Genomic DNA, 14,893 nt, shown 5'->3' on the forward strand with positions numbered 1-14,893 from the left:
ATGCTGGCTTGCTTTGAGGAAAAAATGCACTGCTAGGACCCTGAGGACTGACACTCAGGGGTGCTGCAGCAGCCTTTCTCCCCAGCTCAGGACATAGTACTAAGCAGCATGTGCTGAGCTGGGGAGAGAGGCAGTTGCAGTGACAGTTGGTTCTCTCTCAACCTGCAATGAAGGAGGAGGAGCAGGACTCTCCAACAGGCCCAGGTAGAAAGTACCCACTCCCCCCCCCCCACACACACACACACACCCTTCTGCGCCACTACTGACACTGAGAAGCACTGCACAGCAAAGGTAGTGACTGGTCTTAGTGTGATGTCGGATATGTGTAGGTATGCGCCAGCTGCGCATGCACCAGGGTTGTGTCACACACATCACACACACTCACGGACTGTTATTGTACAGAGTTTTATTGTACATTGGTTATCTATAGATAGATAGATAGATAGATAGATAGATAGATCTATCTATAACTATGTACAATATTTACAATATTTACAAATTTACATATATACAAATATACACAAAGGTATACACTCCATGTCACCACCGACCAGCAGCAGTACGGATATATATACAGTCTGATTAGGCAGTTCAGCATTAGGCAGTTTAGCATAAGCATCAATATAATGATGTTATAGGGTACAAATCCCTCCACTTCTGGTAGCCCGATGCCAGGCGCCAAGTTGCCAATACCCGGGCCAACAGTATCTCAGGCTCCTCCTCCTCCTCTATGGGGGTCAGGCTAGGTGTAAACCTGGGGAGCTTGCGCCTTCTGCTCTTTCTGGTGGTAAACCTATGGCGCTTGAGCCATCTGCTCCTTCTGCTGCTAAATGCCGGTGGTGTGGAAATTATCTTCCACTTCCATAACAAATATCTCTGATCCTCAGTTGGGAAATCGCCATCTCTGACACAGACATCAGCATTTTGGGATCTCACAGGTACAGCGCACTGCACATCAGCATCGTCATCACAACACTTGGTCAGACAACTGCCCATCTTCACGGATAACGTCTTCCTTCATCCAGTTTCCGTGAAGATATGAGCCTAGAGCCAAACAGCTCAGACCATGTGATCAGTAGTACATTGTGACATCATCACTCTGAGACAGCAGCACTCTGTGAAGCCTCAGAGTTTCTCACATTTGCATATGGCAAAATCCTTTAGATGTTTATGGAAAATAGCGTTTTGTGGTAGTTTTGATAATTAATTTGCAGGCTTGCACGGGGCAGGTTCTCTTTCTAGGCAGCAGCCAGTGGTGTAACGATAGAATGTGCAGGGGGTGCACTTGCTATGGGGCCCGCCCGCCCTGCCATTTAAGGGGGCCCGTGGCCGTGGGCACAGCAAGGAACCCCCTGCACCAAGTATTTTGTATGTATGTATGTATGAGGGAGACAGTGTATGTATGTATGCAGGGCTGGTGCTGGGGTGTCCGGCGCCTTCCTTCAAACCATAAATTTTGCGCCCTTTCACATTGCCATTGCAACAAGCTGCAGCCCGATTGTGGGAGCATATGCCACATGCTATCCTATGGAGGATCTCAGGTGCATGTACATGTATGCATACACCATCTCAGTGCTGTGTCTGCAAAATGTTTCAGGCACTACACGAGAATCGCATACGTTATGGGCTAGATCGCATCGCACGGCATGCGATCCGAAAGCAGTACAAAAAGTATGTGCAGCACATACTCTTTGTACTGTGCATTGCGATGCCCGCAGAGGCGCACATCGCAGCGTGTATGGCCACCTTTAGGCACATAACCCAGCCCATTATTTAAAAAGTGTCTAAATGAATATAAAAAAACCTACAATTATTAAAAAAATTGTTATAAACATGTATAATAAAAGACTCACTGTTCTTTTGCTGTTTAACTCTTGCGCAGTCCCTCCTCTTCTATCTGCGTAGGCAGGACTCTGAGGACGCCATTACACCCCTCTCGTGACTGAGGGTGAAAGGAGGGGAGAGAAGGAGGAGATGGAAGAAGAGGGAGGCGGTGCTGCTGTCTGGTTGTCATTTGATTGACAGCTGACAGGGGCAGGGAGCAATGGGTAGGGGCGGATCCGGACATGACATGTCATCCAGGCATTCACAGGCAGCGCTACATGCCTCAGCGCAAGTGTCCGTGAGGAAGAGGGGGCAGGGGGCAGGTCGCAGGAGGAGGACAGTGTGTGCGCAGTGCAGGGAGCTGCTCAGCCTCTCCATACTGCCGCCCGCTGTCAGACAGGCACTGTGGGCGGCGTGCAGGCTGTGTGCACTCGCGGTGCAGGGAGCAGCTGTTTATACTGCCACTCGCCCGCTGTCAGACAGGCGCTGCGGGCGGCGTTCTGGAGGCAGTGACAGTGAGGGCTGAAGCAGCTTTAGCAGAGCAGGGAGGGAGACAGCACCTTTTCAGCATGGCGCCTCCCTCTTTGCAGGAGCTGCTGAGTGGGTAGCGCCGGCCCTGTATGTATGTATGTATGAGGGATACAGCTTGTGTATGTATGTATGTATGTATGTATGAGGGAGACAGTGTATGTATGTACTTTGTATGTACTGTATGTATGTTTGTATGTATGTATGTATGTATGTATGTATGTATGTATGTATGAGAAAGACAGTGTATGTATGTATGTATGTATGTATGTATGAGGGAGACAGTGTATGTATGTACTTTGTATGTACTGTATGTATGTGTATATGTATGTATGTATGTATGTATGTATGTATGTATGTATGTATGTATGTATGAGGGAGACAGTGTACAGTATGTATGTATGAGGGATACAGTGTGTGTATGTATGTATGTATGTATGTATGTGGGAGACAGTGTATGTATGTACTTTGTATGTACTGTATGTATGTATGTATGTATGTATGTATGAGGGATAAAGTGTGTGTGTGTGTGTGTGTGTGTGTATGTATGAGGGAGACAGTGTATGTATGTATGTATGGATGCATGTATGTATGTATGTACAGTATGTATGTTTGTATGTATGTATGAGTGAGACAGTGTATGTATGTATGTATATATGTATGTACTGTATGTATGTATGTATGTATGTATGTATGTATGAGGGAGACAGTGTATGTATGTATGTATGTATGTATGTATGTATGTATGAGTGAGACAGTGTATGTATATATGTATGTATGTATGTATGCATGCATGTATGTATTTATGTATGTATGAGGGAGGCAGTGAATGAATGTTTGTACAGTATTTATGAGGGAGTCAGTGGATTTATGTATGTATGTATGAGGAAGGCAGTATAAGTATGTAATTGGGCAGTACGGATGGTGTAATGGTTAGCATTACTGCCTCACAGCACTGAGGTCATGGGTTTGATTCTCACCATGGCTCTAACTGTGCAGAGTTTGTATATTCTCCCCGTACTTGCGTGGTTTCCTCCAAGTACTCCGGTTTCCTCCCACAATCCAAAAATATACTGGCAGGTTAATTGGCTCCCAACAAAATTAACCCTAGAATGTCTGTGTGTGCGTGTGCATGTGGTAGGGAATATAGATTGTAAGCTCCACTGGGGCAGGGACTGATGTGAACTATTCTCTGTAAAACGTTATGGAATATGTGTGCGCTATATAAGAAACTGTTAATAAATAATAATAATAATAATAATGTGAGACCCCATTCCCACCCATCTGTCCGTCTGTTTGCATGTCTGTCCATCTATGTCTCCATATCGTGCTCTGTTGCACCGTCTATGCCTGCCCCCTGACTGACTCTCTCTCATGACTCTTTGTGTCTCCCCAACTCTCCCATCTCTCTCTCCCTCCCCGACGCTGCCCATCTCTCTCTCCCTCCCCGACGCTGCCCATCGCTCTCCCCCTCCCCGATGCTGCCCATCTCTCTCTCCCTCCCCGACGCTGCCCATCTCTCTCTCCCCGAAGCTGCCCATCTCTCTCTCCCTCCGTGACACTGCCCATCTCTCTCTCCCTCCCTGACGCTGCCCATCTCTCTCTCCCTCCCTGACGCTGCCCATCTCCCTCTCCCTCCCTGATGCTGCCCATCTCTCTCTCCCTCCCCGACGCTGCCCATCTCTCTCTCCCTCCCCGACGCTGCCCATCTCTCTCTCCCTCCCTGACGCTGCCCATCTCTCTCCCTCCCTGACGCTGCCCATCTCTCTCTCCCTCCCTGACGCTGCCCATATCTCTCTCCCTCCCTGACGCTGCCCATCTCTCTCTCCCTACTTGAATCGTACTGTCTGTGTCACTGACATCCTCTCTCTCTCTCCTTCTCTCTTGCTCCCCTCTTTTTCTTTCTCCCTCTGTTATACACTCTCTCTCTCACTCGTCGCATCCCTCCGTCTCTCTCTGACACCCTGTCTCTCTCCTTGATGTCCTCTATCTGTCTCATCCCTTTCTCACACCACCCCACCTCTCTCTTAAGGCCCCCATACACTATGCGATTTTGGTCCGATTTCATCCGATTTCGGCACTTTGTGCCGATAATCGGATGAAATCGGCCCAAAATCGTATGTGTGTGATATCTGATCCGATCCGATGCGCGGTCCCGTGCGCATCGGACCGGATCAGGGAGGTCGGACGGTCTGTACATACGATCACGTCCGACCTCCCTGTATGCAAATGCCTGCCACCTGACAGGCATATGCATGCAGACACCGGGCGGGCAGCGGCGGCGGCCAGCGGTGGTGGGGGCGGGCGGCGGGTGCGGTGAGCGCTGCTGACCTGGCCGGGCAGTGTACTTACTTACACAATCACATAGCAGCAGCGGGGACGGGCAGCGCAGTGGCGGCTATTATATTTTTAAAATACTTGTCAAATGACCGGCCGCTCTCTGATTGGCTGAGAGCTCTCCGGCCAATCAGAGAGCGGCCGGTCATTTGACAAGTATTTTAAAAATCTAATAGCCGCCACTACGCTGCCCGTCCCCGCTGCTGCTATGTGTAAGTTAGTACACTGCCCGGCCAGGTCAGCAGCGCTCACCGCACCCGCCGCCCGCCCCCACCACCGCTGGCCGCCCACCACCACCGCTGGCCGCCCCCAACACCGCTGGCCGCCCCCACCATTGCATCCGCCGCCGCTGCCCGCCCCCACTACTGCCGCTGCCCGCCCCCACTACTCCTCACCGCCCTGCAGCTCCCCGGGGTTTTTTTTTTAACATGGGATAAATCGCATGCGATTTATCCCATGTAAAAAATGGCACATCAAGTGCCAAATTGTATGTGAGCCTCCCGGGGAGCTGCCGGGCGGCTCGCAGGTAAATTGGGTCCGACTTGTCCCTAGGACAAGTCGGCCTAATGTATGGGGGCCTTTACTCTCCCTCTTTTTCCATGAAATCCTCTATCACTTTCTGACCCCCCCAGAGGCATTGTAATGAGGGGGAAGGGGATTTAGCTATGGGGCCCTGAATGCTCTAGTTACGCCCCTGGCAGCTGCAATCTACTCACAGTCATCTGAAACTTCTCATATTAGTGATCCATGCTGAATTAGGCCCTACAGTATGTCCTATACAGCAATGACCCGCAAACTATGCCCCACACAGTATTGCCCCACACAGTATTGCCCACACAGTATTGCCCCACACAGTACTGCCCACACAGTATTGCCCCACACAATAATGCCCCACACAATAATGCCCCACACAGTATTGCCCACACAATAATGCCCCACACAGTATTGCCCCACATAATAATGTCCCACACAGTATTGCCCACGCAATAATGCCCCACACAGTATTGCTCACACAGTATTGCCCACACAGTATTGCCCACACAATGATGCCCCACACAGTATTGCCCCACACAGTATTGCCCCACATAATAATGCCCCACACAGTACTGCCCCACACAGTATTGCCCACACAATAATGCCCCACACAGTATTGCCCACACAATAATGCCCACACAGTATTGCCCACACAATAATGCCCACACAGTACTGCCCTGCACATTAAGCCCCTCACAATTATGCCCTGCACATTGGGGGTATTAAGACCTTAAGCATTGTGCACGTGCATATGGATCACTGTACGCCTGCCTGTAGCCAAACAGCGACAAAAATGAGCATTTCTTTTCATCGCTATTTGACTGGCAGGAAGCCGATGTTTGGGGGGTGTCACCCAGCCACTATCTGGGAGTGTCAGGGGAACCACTGGCCTGCCGAAACATTTTAGGGAGGGTCCTGTGACATCAGCTCCGGCCTCAATCAGTCTGTCTCTGTCGCACAGTAGGATCTGGGTTTCGCACAGACTGAAAACCCAGCTATTCGCTGATTGATGTGATTTTCACAAGCCATTTTCAGGGCAGGATTTCCCTCTGACTGGGTGGTGACTAAGGGGCCCATTTATTATTGATCGCATTTACAATGCAATCTGGGCTGAATATTACCGCCCAGGATCGCATTGTAAACACATCACAGGGATGTATCATCCCTGAGGGCGCAGGGACAGGGCTCCGAAAAGAGTCCGTCCCTGCGATGTCCGGAGCCGGGTGCCAGGGGGTCTGCGCATGCGCGGTTAGCGCTGACCCCCCGCCAACCCCGCTGACCGCACTGCTGCCCAGGCAGTGCGATCCCATAGCCATAGGCTACAATGGGCTATTGCCATCTCAGCTCCGCTCCAGAACAGCCTCTTTGTATCACAGCCGCCGAGTAGGTCCTGGGCTACGCAGGGGCAAACGCAGGATTCTCATGGGGGGGTTTCCGTATGGGATAAGGTCAGAATCCTGGTGGTCAGGATGTCGGTGTTCAGTGTATGCCAGCATCCCTACTGCCTTCATATAACCGGCCATCAGGATGCCATCAACGGAATCCTGACAGCCTGCATCCCGATTAGTAAGTATGTGGGGACTGCTAGCTTGCGCCCAGGGAATGGAGGTTAGGGATAGGCACTAGTGAGGGGACATAGGGATAGGCTGCGGAGCAGGGGGAAGGGGGTAGGTTTAGGCTGCAGGGTTATGCACTTAAGGGGAGGAATAGGGTCAGGCTGCATGGGGGGTAGGATTAGGTTGCTAAAAGGGAGAGTTAGGAGGGCAGGCGAGCAGTGGCGTAGCTAGGGTGGAGCAGGCGGAGCACTTGCTCCGGGCGCTGTAATATAACCTGGCGCCGGAGCCGTGCACTCTGCTGCCGGCTCCCCCGCCCTGCTCCCACAATTCGCCCGCTCGCCATTCCCCGCTGTGCCGGCTGGAGACGGAGTCCCGGACACATGAACTCATACATGATCTGACCAGGGACACGCCCCACGCTGATTGGTCGGGCACTGGCAGGATCGACATGGATTCCTGGGCGGCAGCTTCGCGGGAACGTGGCGGCGCAGGAGTCACCGGCTGGGAGGGGGAGTCAGGAGCGGCAGATGGGGAGGACAGCAGCATTGTCTGGTCAGTGGGCAGAACCACCCCCACCCCGGTGCCTATTCATTGCCGCACGCTGCCCCGGGCTTTGAGCTTGTAGCACCGCGCTAGTTGCAGGGCGGCGGGTGGGAAGCTGATGTTGAAAAGACTGGCCAGACGTTGGTTGGCTGAATTCTCTCAGCTAATCAGTGTCCTTTCAAAATCAGCAGCGCCTCCCGCTGCCGGGCAAAATAGCGCTACAGCTACAGGATTCCAGCCGTCGGCTTCCGGCAGCGGCTGGGAGACAAGCATGCACCCTGGCAGTGTACGTGTGTATGACATGTGAGAGCTGGGCACCTTTAGTGGCAGAGGCTGGGAGTCTCCATGGTGGCTACCATCATCTCCCTGCTGACAGCTCTGTGTCACATTACACTGTTTGTGTAATGGTGACGAGTGTGGTGGCAGTAGAGTGACCCCAGGTAGGCAGGGCCATGGACCGAGGGCTGCAGCTGGGAGCAGAGTGACAGGAGGGCAGCTATCAGTGAGAAGCAGGGCAGGGACACAACACAGAGGTCCGACCGCTGCTGGTGGCTTAGCCTGCTGTCCCCGCCCCCTCTTATAGATCTTAGGTTGGGGCCGGCTGATGTGCATTGTGCACTGCAGGAACATGTATAGGTCTCGGTAAGCGGCTGCGGCTGATGCCTGCCTGGTGCTTCCTGCCCGACACCTGGCAAATAAGCTTCCAGTCGCAGCAGATCCCTGGGGCAGTGCCGTCTTGGCCATTGGGGTAGGCCCCTAGAATCCTTGGGGCCCTTAGGCAACTGCCCATTGTGTAAAGACGGCACTGGTGTGCGTAATCCTGGCACAGTAGGTCAAGGTGCCTCTGTGCACAAGTGGCACTATTGTGTGGGACTCAGAAAAACACGATTATGACCCCATTTTTTGGACGTGAGGGGTCCCAGGGACCCACTATTTTTTGGCAATTATGTGTCAAATGTGTAATGGGCATTACGGTTTGTTATATAGTATGTAATGGGCATTACGGTGTGTTATATAGTATGTAATGGGCATTACGGTGTGTTATATAGTATGTAATGGGCATTACGGTTTGTCATATAGTATGTAATGGGCATTACGATTTGTTATATAGTATGGAATGGTCATCATGTGTGGCTTTATGTGTAATTGGCATTATGGCATGTGGCTTTATGTGTAATTGGCATTATGCCATGTGGCTTTATGTGTAATGGCTATTACAAAGTTCACAAAAATGTGCAATGGGCATTACTGTATAATGTTAGGCCACACACCCTTTATCACCGCGCAAGAGCCCCGCATACTAAAAATTGGGGGGGGGGGGGGCCTTGCTCCGGGCACCGTGGCGCCTAGCTACACCACTGCAGGCGAGAAAGGGCTAGGCTGCCGAAAGAGCCCCTGTCGGGATTTACAGTATGGGGATGCCTGGCTCGGTCAGGTGACCGCTGGTATCCTGAGCGCAGGGATCCTGTAAGTATCCCTTCCATACATATACACACACACACATATATTCAGCAAAATCAGAACTCCAAGGGGAACTTAATCATGAAATCACAGCATGTCCCCTACTGTAGTTTGTAAATATTCATACAACTGTACAAACATATACACAGTATACTTACAAACAGACATACACAAAGGAGACACACACACAAACACACAGTCAGTGGTTTAAATATATAAATACATACTACAGGTGCACACACACATCCATCCATACAGCAAAAACATACATACATACATACATTCATACATACAGATGGGGCAGGATACATCCTGGCTGGCGGATCGCAGGAACGTCCCCGCTGGCGATCCGCCAGCAGCCTCGCCATCCATCAGACTGAGACGCGCGTGCGGGGCGACGGAAACCCTGTCCGTCTCCGCCTCAGGGAGATGGACAGGGTTAGGGGGGGTTAGGGGGGGGTGCAGGCAGGCGGCGGGGACCCGGGTTACCGCCGACAAGCCGGCGGGGACCCGGGGGAGCGGATGGAAGCGCCGTCGGAAGGGGACGCGCGCGCCTCTCGTGCGCGCGCGTCCCCTTCTCGCCATCGACATGGCGCTGGCGGGGGATGGCGGCTGGCATCGCCAGCGCCATTCCCTGCCAGGATGGGTCTAGCTCCATCTGTACATACAGCAAAAACGCACAACATACTTAAACCTCCCAACAAATGCAATAAACATACCCGCACACAGCAGCATACAGGCAAGTACACACAGCCGCCCATAAAAATGCAGCCATGATTATTTACTAAACAGTGTAAACTTACCCAGCAGGTCATTGTCCGTGCTCCTCTACCACCCGCCGCCATTGCCGCCACCCCCGACCTGCATATCAGCCACTGTCTCCAGGAGTCCGGCTGCACCACTGCGCTATTGCCACCACCCCTGACCTGCATGCCATCAGTCACTGCCTCCGGGAGTCCGGCCAGCCTGGCTGCACCACCGCACCATTGCCGCCACCCCTGACCTGCATGCAGTCAGTCACTGCCTACGGGAGTCCGGCCAGCCCGGCTGCAGCACTGTTTAGCACTAAGTCCTATGGGAACAGTAATGCCTGGCAGTGATAGGGGCTTGCATGCGGCAGCAGCTCCCTCAGGCCGGGGGATGGGGCAGGGGCAACGGCCGCTTAAATATCCGTGGCACTTGAGCCATGTAAAATATATCAAATGCACAGATAGATCGGGGGGGAGGGGTTTCCAGGTACTCGGAAACCCCCCCTGCATGCGCGCCTGGTGCTACACACACAGTGGGAGCCATAATTTCATGGGGAGCCGCATGTGAATAGATTTGCCGCTATTCGCAGTCCTATACTAAGCAATTCCCAGGCTTGTACGGGGCGGGATTTTACATAGTAACATAGTTTGTGCACGTGAAAAAAGACATTCGTCCATCAAGTTCAACCTATAACTGATCTCCTGTGGTGTAAATGACCCAGATGAGGTTACCGTCTATTCATTATAACTCCGGATCACCCACAGAGGCTGTCCAATCTGTGCCCACTATAGGACATTATATTAATGATTGTACCCCTGTATACTATTTTCTAATAAAATAGTTTTTCCAATTTTTAAACATATTAACTGAATTCTCCTATCACATCCTTCTCTGGCAGAGTACCACTGTTTTTTTTTACTTTTCCCATCATGTACTGGGTCCACGTATACCTGGGGGGCGAATATAAATCTGTTGCGAGCGAAGTGGGCCCGTGAGAGTCAGTGGCGTAGCTTTGTTTGGGGCGCCCCCACCTGCCGTTAATGGGGGGGGGGGCGCCCCCCTCCCCGCCCGTCCGGCCGCCTGTGCCCCCTCCAGTGCCCCCTCCCCCCATTGCCGCATGCTTACCTGTACGAGCGTCCCGGCTCCCCTCCTGGCTTCAATTAATTCTATGCAGACGGACCACGATAAAATGGCCGCCCCCATACCGCAGACAGTTTCAGAGAACAGTCTGCTTTATGGGGCGGCCATTTTATCGTAGTCCGTCTCCATAGCATTGATTGAAGCCAGGAGGGGAGCCGGGACATGCGGACAGGTAAGCCTGTGGGGGATGGGGGGCGGGGGGATTACTATAGCACCGCAGCCCCCCCGGCGCCCCCATATGCACAGCGCCCACCCCCCCGTGCGACCGCGGGGGCTGCGGTGCTATAGTTACGCCACTGGTGAGAGTACAATCCAGTCAAAAAAAGAATATAACCTACACCTACGTAACTTACAAATAAAATAAAAAACACTGTGAAGGCATCTAACAACTTCCGCCCTCATCTAACATCACATCCTAGTCAAAAAATGGTAACCAGAACCGTACACTGTATCCTACATGAGGCCATAACAATGATTTATACAGTGGCATGATTACACTGTTTTCCCTAGCCCCTATGTGCCCTTTATGCATGCTAATACCTTATTTGGCCTTGCTTCTGCTCCTTGACATTGGGCAGTGCTGCTAAAGCCCCATACACACTAGAAGATCCCTGCTGACCGCGGGGGGTCTGCAAACACACTTGCCGATGCTGCACTGGAGAAGGCCAATGCCAGGGGGCGGAGTGACGGTCATGAGCAGATGTGTATAATAACTAAGAGGGAGCAGGTGTGAGGCATTACTAATGGGGGCAGGTGTGAGGCATTACTAATGGGGGCAGGTGTGTGGAATTACTAATGGGGGCAGGTGTGAGGCATTACTAATGGGGGCAGGTGTGTGGAAATATGAGGGACATGGAATAATGTGAATTTTTACTACTTTGGTGTAAAATTTCACTCATTCCTTGTGGCATAATGTGACTTTTGGCTCAGTCTGTATGGCATAATATGTAAGAGGCAAGTATAAGGGGCCTACTATTGTGTTGCATGATGTGTAAAAGGGGTATATGGTGTGCTACAATACATTCGAAGACATACCGCCTTTTTAGTGACCACACACCCTATTTCTAGAGTGCGGCCCTCAAATATCTGCTGGAAGTATTAAGTGGACCCCCAGCTGAAATAATTGCCCACCCCTGATCTAGATGTACATCATCAGCCTGGGACACCTGCTGGAAGACAATTAATTGGTGGACTAGACAGTAGCAGCCTCACCTAAACAGAGATCCTATGCCACACTGTAACATATTCTCATCTCAATATTACCTAAAACAAAGACTGACGCATGAGAAGACCATAGATTATGTAGCAAAACAGTCAGAGAGGTACAGTATTCTAATGGATGTAATTGTATAATGTGTATTAGTGGCTACTGGGATACAAGATTAATACAGTGCTATTACATGATCAAGGGCGTAACTACCATAGGTGCAAGGGATGCAGCTGCTATGGGGCCCAGAGCTGAAGGGGGCCCATCTTTACTGTCTGATATCCCTTTCAGACATAAAAATCCCAAAAACCCAGGTATTTCCCGGATACAAAAACCCGGGTAGAACTAGGCAGCAAGGTGCTGACCCCCTTTCACACAGGAGCAAAAACCCGGGTATTTCCCGTGTCGACCCCTTTCACACAGAAGCTGGATTTTTCCTGCAAAACTCTGTGTGTCATAAGAAAAGGACAGTTTTAAATGCACACAGAGATGAGGTCATCAAAAGTGGGTGGTGACTGCTCACTGCATTGCATTAACCATGGCATGACACAAGGATATGTTGTAAACAAGTTTTATTGTTTTTATATACTGGAAGGTACATGTCACCTCACATGGCTGTCAGTATATTTGCAATGTTTGAGTACACTGTGGCATCTTTGAATGCTTTTAGACCAAAACGCCGGGTCGCACCCGGCTTTTTGGACCCTGGTTGAAGCCGGGTGCGACCCGGCGTTTATGGGCATTTACACCGGACGCAGTGGCGTAACTAGAAATTTTGCCCCCCCAGCCAAAAAAAATCTGGTGCCCCCCTCCCATTTTTTGGAACCTATAGCATTCCATAAAGGGTGTGTGGCAATGCTTATTAGACAATATGCCACACACTGTAATGTCTATTACATATTATACTACACACCATAATGACCCTTACACATTATTCCCCTTACCATAAAGCCCATTACACATTATGCCACATATTGTAATGTCCATAACACATTATGCCACTCAAAGTTATGCCACATTATGCCACAACGTAATGCCCATTGCACATTATACCACACACCTTAAAGTCAATTACACATTATGCCACACACCGTAATGCCCATTACAGAATATAACACATTATGCACACATGGTGAAACCCGATATATATTGAATGAGGTCAGCTTCCAGGCAATCAGGTTGCTGGTGTTCAGTATATCGACACTGGCATCCCAACTGCCATTAGAACACTGAAACTGGAACATTTAAACACATCAGGATGCCAACAACGGAATGTCAACAGCCAACAATTAGCCGTAAGTATGCTGTAACGGGTTACGGTGAGGCCAAGGTGGATTAGGGATAGGCAGTACTGGGGGTAGCGAGGGGTATGGTTAAATATCAGCTGGAGCAGGGGCAAGAAGGAGGATAGGGGCATTCAGTGCAGAGGCTAGGGAAGGGGTATAGCAGCTACTAGGTTTAGAAGTGTACATACATTGCACTTTAAGCTGCCATATTGAAAGTTATTTCCAGTGCTGCTGCAGGCACCATTGACACCACCTCTATACCCCATGCACGACCAGCAGCAGGAACCGGGGCAGCCTCTGGGAAGGGAGCACCATCCTGGCACACAAACATATGAGGGTGCCCTAAATGAGCGCCAGTTACCCCATCTCCTGACCCGAAACCAAGCAAAACACATCTTACCAGATGCTAGAACTGCAGTCAGGAGAGGACACTGAAGCGAGGGGATGGCAGTGGGTCACAACCATTATCTTGAAGGTCACGACGGGTGCTTTGTGATGGTCGCTCCTCCTTGGCTCTGCGCGTGTGAAAGCTTGGTTGGTCTCTAGGACAGGAAGGGTGGAGTCTGCACTGCAGCAGCAAGTTCTGCTGCCCAGGAGACACGCTGCTGCTGTGGGAGATGAAAAAGGATGATCATAGGTCAGAGTACTCTGGTGCTGCTGCCAGCAACTCAGGGCAAACAATTGGGGTGCAGGAGCATAACTAGAACCTTGTGGGTCCCATTGCAAAATATATAAAGGGTCTGATTCTCTCTCTCTGACACTTTCTTTTTCTTTCCGTCACTGTCTCTCTATTTCTCTCTCCTTCACACCCCCACTCTCTCCATAGCATTTCGCTGTCTCGTTCCGCTCTTTCCTTCATACTCACCAATCGGGATTCTACCTGTCAGTATTACGGCATTGGCATCCTGACTCATTTGAAGTTCAGCGGCCGCTCTTCTAAAGGCATTAGGGATACTAGTGTCGCTATACTGAACGCAGGCATCCAGGGACCAGGGGCTAATAGATAGCAGACACACAGGACATACCATATATACAGACACACATCACATACATGCACATACCATACATATATATATATACAAACAGGACATACATGCACACATACCATATATACAGACACACATCACAAACACGCACATATACCATACAGACACACATCATATACACGCACATACCATACATATATACAAACAGGACATACATGCACACTACAGTAATCACACGCATGCCATACATACACACAGGACATGCCATACAGACACGCACACACATCATTCACACACAGTACATAAAAGCACACATACCTTAGACACAAAGGACATACACGGACACACACATGGCATACTGGTACAGATACCATACATGCACACACACAGCATATTTACATACACACACACACACACACATACAGCATACACACATGGCATACAACCACAGATACCATACAACATGCACACATACAGCATATTTAGAAACATACACAAGCTATAGACACACAGAGCATACACAAAAAGTATACATACATACACACATACAGCATATTTACAAACACCAATACTAAAGCAAATAACCCCCACAAGCAATGGAGGGCACCCAGTTTCCATATACCAAGTCCTCCCCCTTCCCACTGCAGCTACCAAGACATAGTACTCACTGGGCCAGCTTACATTAATGGTGCCCACACTTTTCTCCCCTGTCCATGCCCCTGCAACTGGCACCCACAACAA

At 50.5% G+C, this 14,893-nt stretch overlaps 1 protein-coding gene across 5 annotated transcripts in view; it reads right to left on the reverse strand.

The window, feature by feature from the left end:
- Positions 1-14,893, reverse strand: part of LOC146052146 (prefoldin subunit 4-like) — a 51,970-nt gene that overhangs the window by 36,924 nt on the left and 153 nt on the right. For 2 of the 5 annotated variants that reach the window (XR_014467203.1, XM_083167919.1), the window contains exon 2: positions 13,567-13,774. The gene's annotated coding sequence lies outside the window, so the exon portion shown is untranslated. Of the gene's footprint in view, positions 1-1,853; positions 2,100-13,566; positions 13,775-14,833; positions 14,874-14,893 lie in introns of those variants that run through there. The other 3 variants (XM_083167921.1, XM_083167920.1, XM_083167922.1) reach the window with 3 other exon arrangements.

This window comes from Crinia signifera, unplaced genomic scaffold (genome assembly GCF_055691185.1).
Source record: "Crinia signifera unplaced genomic scaffold, ASM5569118v1 HAP2_SCAFFOLD_106, whole genome shotgun sequence".
Classification (NCBI taxonomy): Eukaryota; Metazoa; Chordata; class Amphibia; order Anura; family Myobatrachidae; genus Crinia; species Crinia signifera.